A 6,977-nucleotide genomic window follows, 5' to 3' on the forward strand; every position below is an offset into this window, starting at 1 on the left:
TAGGATTGGGAAATTTTTAAAATATGCGTAGTTACTTGTATTTCTTATTATACTTTTAATGAGAGGATGAGGTTGCCCTATCCTACCCGTTCGGCTAACGACCCTCCACCAATCAAGCAAGCGGTGGGTGTGAGTGTACACCCATTAAGCGCCATTTTATAGGCCGCAACCTTATACCCACCTTATAGATCGGCTTCGTGAATGAGGCCTACTAACGGTAAGACTAGCATTTAGTTATACATATATATATTATTCTAGTAATATCATATTAGTATAGGGTTGTATTTTAAAACTTTTAAAATCTAGGGTTTGAAATTTAAGTTGTCTAAATTAAAGCTTTTAATCACAAAAGTAAATTTCAAAACATGAGGGTAGGTTTTAAACATTTAAAACATGGAGGATCAAATAACAAATAATTCCAATTAACAATTAATATCCTAATTATCTATATTTGATTTATTCAAGATTTCTTTTTAAGATAATTACCAAAATAATCAAAATAATTAATTAATTATCATATAAGGAAATTAAATATTTAATTAGTTGATAATTACCTTTGATTAGATCAAGATAATAGTTATATTTATCAGAAGAACGAATTAATGTTGATCTAATTAGTTTATGGTAAGTTAAGATAAGATAAACACAAAGAAATCCCGAATCTGGCCATTCCTGACGCCTGGACTCGTCGAGTGCACAAATGGACTCGCCGAGTCAGGCCTACTCGCCGAGTCCACTTTGAGACTCGCCGAGTCCATGACTCAGAAACCAAAAAATCGAATTTTGCAGGTTTGTTTCAGTTAATCAAGCAACAATTTACAGAAAACCAAGCTAGGCTCTGATACCACTGATGGGTTTTAGCCATAAGAACTTTCCTATGTGCGCATGCAAAACCCTAATGCTTGGATCTAGGCTTTCTAATAAACATGCTTTGAATCCAAGACTTCTAATTACTAATTAGGTTAAACAAGAACATTAAAACAGATCTAAAATCATACCTTTGAGTTCCTTGTTGATCTTGAGGTCTCGGAGCTTCTAGAGTCACAAGTGTCACTCCTCTAATGGCTTACAAACACCAAAGCAAGGAGGATGATTTAGGAGAGAGGAGAGGGAAGGAATTCGACCAGAGTTCTCTTGCTTTTTCAGAAGTGTCGAATTCCCTATGCCATGGGGTCTATTTATACTTGTAGATTCCTTAATGATTACAGATAAGTCCCTATCAGATAATCTTCTCTTAAGGCTATCCAAATCCATTCCTAGATAACTCTAATGGACGATTTTAGCTATCCTAATCCTCTTAGAATTCGTCCATAGTATATCCAAATGGATTTACAGTTTAAAGCTTAACTATCAAACAATTGACAGTTTATACCCCTTTATTTAATTAATCTCTTTAAGTCACCAAATTAATTCTAATTAATTCTATGACTTATATTAATCAAATAACAAATATATTATTCATTATATTATTCCCATAATATATTAATAATATTTATTCTCTCTTAATAAATCATCCTATCAAGTTGCTATGGTGAAGGCAACCCAAAAGGACCATGCACAACCGAATATAGTTACAGCCTTAGACACTATTCCAACAAATACATACGTGGGAATTCACCAGATGTCGATACACCATCTTTGGGCCCGAAAGTTTCAAATCGTGCTTGTTGGGCCTAGCTAGCCAATGACATGATTTTAGGCCTGAAGGAAACGCGCTTACCTGATATTGGGTCTTATAAGACCTAATACCGTGTAAAAGGACTTTCAATAGCTCATGTGTTGTTGGGCCCCAAGGTTCCTTTGGCACTGCTAGCAAAGTCGAGAATTCACAAATGCGAGTCGGGCCAAGGGCCTTTCGCATTCACGATAGCCTTTAACGACTCGTGGAATTAACGAGGGCTTCGCACCCTCTTTTCTTCTTAGGTTGTGGGGCTATGGGAAGTCAGGGTGGTTAGATTAGGTGAGTAGTACAGACGACGCCTATGGGTTTGTTTGTATAGTCGTAAGCTAGCCGTTTTCATTAATGCGTGATTACAACAACTCACCACCCTTAATTAATCCAATGTCACCTGGAATTATCAAATACACACGTCACAACGGTATAACCAGATATAAAACGCGTTTGTTAAAGTATTAGGAAAACATCGGGTTTTCCTAGGGATTTCAACTCTTACACCTACATGATGCATACCAAGTATAACAATTTTTCACACTTATAGAAATAAACAAGCATACTTACGGATCTTCACGCTTTTTCTTACTTACAATAACCTTTTCAGAAAATATCGGATTTTCTGGTGGCTTTTCAAAATCATACAAAACATTATGTTTCAAGCATTACTTATGAACTCACCAACATTTCATATGTTGACGTTTTTCAAAATACTTGTATTCTCAGGTAACAGGTAAATTGAAGGGAAAAATGTACTCAGTGATGTCTCGTTGTTTGTTTAACTAGTATCGAACAATCTACTTTTGGGAATGTATTGTTTTGAAACAATGTATTAATGTAAACACTACCATTTGTAATATTTCAATGCATGGTGATGAATGATGTTATGTTTCATGTATATTCACTGTGATGGTATTCAATTGAGTCACAACAGCCCTCTGACGTTTCCGATGTCTGGTTCGGGGGTGTGACAGCATTTCTTAAAGAAATGTATTTTTCATTATATTACAATACTCGGGATGTCATGTTCCGAGAAACAGACCAAAAGCATAAACATTTAAATATAGACCTTACAACAGTTATTTACAACAATAGGTCTATAATCCAAAATTAACTTGACAAGTCATCCAACTTATGCCCTGGCACCACTACCTGTAATACAAAGAAACTGAGTGGGTCAAGTTTGGGAGCCTGGTCAGCATATAGGGTTTTCAACCCACAATAAATAATTATATTTAATTCCACCAACCAACAATAACCCAATTACCCATTCCCGTTATTCTCACTTTACGTCCCTAAGACAACTAACATAAGGGACCTAGTCTAAGAATATTTCATCGGGGCGACAACACATGCTTCGGGGGTTCCTCAACAATATAAGTCAAATAAGGCAACCATGAGGGGGATGGAGTACAGCGAATGAACATACAAGTTCATTAACACCTACAGGTGGCGAACCTGCTAGTGTTCCACAGGACTGTGTAGAAAAGTCTGTGGTCATCATCTAAACTCCGCTAGATGACTGAATCAAAAACATCGAGGCCTCTCATCTGTTTATTACACACCAACTATCTACCCATGTTCTACCCAACATATTAGTAGATAAAAATATACATTTTTATACATAGTTTAAAACCTGTATAGCATGCTTTAATCAATACATATTCCACATGACAGATGAGGCACACACACATAACACGTATTTCATAGAGAATAAATCAGATCTATGAGATAAAAGAGAGTTAATATACATTCACACATATGACAAAAAAATATAAACATAACACGTATTTTATATAAAACACTTCATAATTATGCATTAGAAGAAAGTAACCACACACTCACTTTATCAGAAGATGATCAGACAGCACTACGGCTTGTAGAAGTGGTATTGTTCGGTAGATCCGGAAGATCTTCACAAAAACCGGACTCCTCGCGGGCAGAGCTTCGGCTCGGGAATTGCACTTCTCGGGATCTTCGGGACTTCGAGACTTGCTTCGGGATATTTCTTGCATGTAAATCGAGGTAAAACAGGAGAGAGAAGAGAGAGAATAGCAACCCTAAACGGCTGGCCCTTCAAATCTATTTATAGGGCAAATTTGGCCCTTGCCACGTCGTGGCAACCTTTTTCCATGTCGTGGGCTTGGTCGTCACTATATACGTCATCGCAAGTTGCCTCTGGGGGACTCCCGGAGGTGTCAGAAGACTTGCCACGTCGTGGCACTGCTTGCCACGTCGTGGTCTTTGACACAGCTTTGGGGTTCGCGCCTCGAACTTCAGAAATTCATAACTTTCGCATACGAACTCCGTTTTTGACATTCTTTATATCGACGCGAAGGTGAGATTATACTCTACAACTCTCGTTTAGACTCCATTGGCTAATTTTGAATTGATTTTTAATATATTATAAGTATATTACTTATATAGTATTTTTAGTAGGCCGGGACAGAAAAACTCTGTTCGAAATTCATAACTCCTTCATCTGAACTCCGTTTTCATATGTCTTTTTATCGTTGGACTACTATCAATGAGATCTTCAATTCTCATTTAGAAATTTTTGGCTAAATATCACTCGATCTCTATTTCAAGTATTCGGGCTGCATACCGCTAAGTCGAAACTTCGAAAATCATAACCTCCTCATACGAAGTCAGATTTAGGCGTTCTTTTTCTGCATGCTCTCGGTTTAAAGAACACTACAACATTCGCTTAGATCACTAAGGCTAAATATCGCACTAACGTAAATTTCACTTTTTACGTCATTCAGCGTTGCCAGTTCTGTCGCGAAACTTCGACAAGTCATAACTTCTTCGTTATAACTCGGATTTCGACATTCTTTATATATTTGGAAACCTCGTTTCAACAACTACAACATTATCCATATATATCGGCTTTATCTAACATTTCATTTTGATGTTTATTTTTATTTTAATTAAATTAAGTCACTCAATTAAGCACATAACACATAATACTTAAATATTTCATCATTAATACTTCAAAAAGAGTTACAAGGGTTAACCTAGACTATTACATCAATGATAATGCCTAGCCTGGAAACCCATGCGTTACACGTTGGATATCCTGTTGTGGAAATGGGAGGATATTACGATGGATTTTATCACAAAGCTTCCCCGGACAACGCGAGGAGTAGATTCGATTTGCGTCATCGTGGATCGGTTGACCAAGAGCGCCCATTTTATTCTGATTCAGGAGAGTATCTCGGCCGAAAAGTTGGCCGATATCTATATCAGGGAGATAGTGGCGCGGAACGGGGTGCCATTGTCAGTGATATCAGATCGAGATGTGCGGTTCACTTCCAGGTTTTGGAAGAAGTTTCATGATGAGTTGGGCACTCGTCTGCATTTTAGCACCGCCTTTCACCCGCAGACGGATGCTCAGAGTGAGCGGACCATCATTACTTTGGAGGATATGTTGCGAGCATGCGTGCTAGACTTCGGTGGTAGCTGGGATACCTATCTTCCCTTGGCTGAGTTCTCATACAACAACACCTACCACGTGAGTATTGACTGTCCTCCATTCGAGATGTGGTACGCTCGGAGGTGCAGGACCCCGATATGTTGGGGTGAAGTTGGCCAGAGGGTCATGGGGAGCACCGAGGTGGTGCTCAAGACGACCGAGAGGATCCAGCATGTTCGAAGCAGGCTTCAGACTGCGCAGAGTCGGCAGAAAAGTTATGCAAATAAGCATCGTTCAGACCTGGAGTTCTAGGCCGGGGATATGGTTCTCCTGAAGGTGTCGCCTTGGAAAGGCGTCATTCGATTCAGGAAGCGGGGCAAGTTGGGCCCGAGATACATGTGTCCGTTCAGGGTTGTAGCCCAGGTGGGCAAGGTAGCATATAGGTTGGATCTGCCAGCCGAGCTCAGTCAGATCCATAGCACTTTCCATGTCTCCCAGCTGCGGAAGTGCCTAGTGGATGATTCAGCGGTGGTGCCGCTAGAGGATATATAGGTTGATGAAAGCCTGAATTACATTGAGCTCCCAGGCGCAATCCTCGACCGGAAGTCGACGGATCTGAGGAACAAGAGGGTCCAATTAGTAAAGGTGCAATGGCAGCACCGAAAGGGTTCGGAATGGACTTGGGAGCCGGTGGAAAAAATTATGGAGCATTACACCAAGTTGTTTCAGGATCGAGCAGCAGACTTCGAGGATGAAGTCTAAAATAAGTGGTTGAACCCGTCGTTCTACCATCCTAACCCAAATAACAAGTATTTCCTTATCTCTACTTATCATGAGGAGTATTTATTCGCATTCAATCTCATTATCTTGGTTCAATTTATACATGAAACAAGCAATCGATGAATTTTTGTAAATCATCTCATAATATTTTATCATTTAGGTTAGGATGGTAGAACTATGGGCTCAACTACGACTTCAGATGAGTTTGGTTTGTGCCCCGAACAAGCTCAATTTTCGGCTTGACAGGGGGTTAGTTTTCTGTAACATATTCCAGGTGATATGATTTTTTTTGAAATGAGATTGGGTTTACATATATATCATAAATTAAGATTTTGATACATTTTGATAGTGAACTTTTTGGGGTTGTGTGGGGGTGAAAATATGGGAGCACCTAATTATGATAGATAAACCAATGGATCAAAAGGAAAAACAATTTTAATTGGGGTCGTTGAACCACTTCCAAGCGATTTGATTTAGCCAGATTTTGGGCTGGGATTAGTGGGAGGTTAGTTTGGATTGTAGCACCTAGTTCCTGGTACGTAAAATTTATCTAAGTATTTTACGTTTTTAGCCATGGACTCGGCGAGTTGTAGGCCCGACTCGCCGAGTAGAGATGAGTTTGGGGGCACCTTTAAGTTGGCGACTCGGCGAGTCCACATTCTGGACTCGGCGAGTCCCTGTTGTCTGATAAAACCCTAAATTCCAAGGGTTTGCACCCTATTTAAACCAACCTTATGCGCCCCAACCTCGCCCCTTCACCCTCATAGCTCCCAACAACGTTCTAACCCTAATTTTCTTGTGAGATTGAAGTGCTTTGGTGTGTTTCTTGACGATTTTGAGAAGAAAGAAGAGTAGATCAAGAAGAGAAGAAGGAGGCCAGGCAGCCTTGTGTTATCTCAGTGACTTCCTTGAGGTATAACTCGGTTTCCCTCTATTTTCATGCTTATAGTCCCTTATAGCTCCATGAAAGTCCTTCTTGAGCCTTTCCCCAAGATTGATTGTGTATTAGGGTTTGTAATAAGTTGTTTAGCCTCTAGATCTAGGCATGATTGAGCTCTAGGAGCTTGGATCTACTGCCTTTATGGAGCCATATTGCATGAAAACCCTAGA

This window comes from Lactuca serriola, chromosome 2, assembly GCF_051521515.1.
Source record: "Lactuca serriola cultivar US96UC23 chromosome 2, Lser_US96UC23_V15, whole genome shotgun sequence".
NCBI lineage: Eukaryota > Viridiplantae > Streptophyta > Magnoliopsida > Asterales > Asteraceae > Lactuca > Lactuca serriola.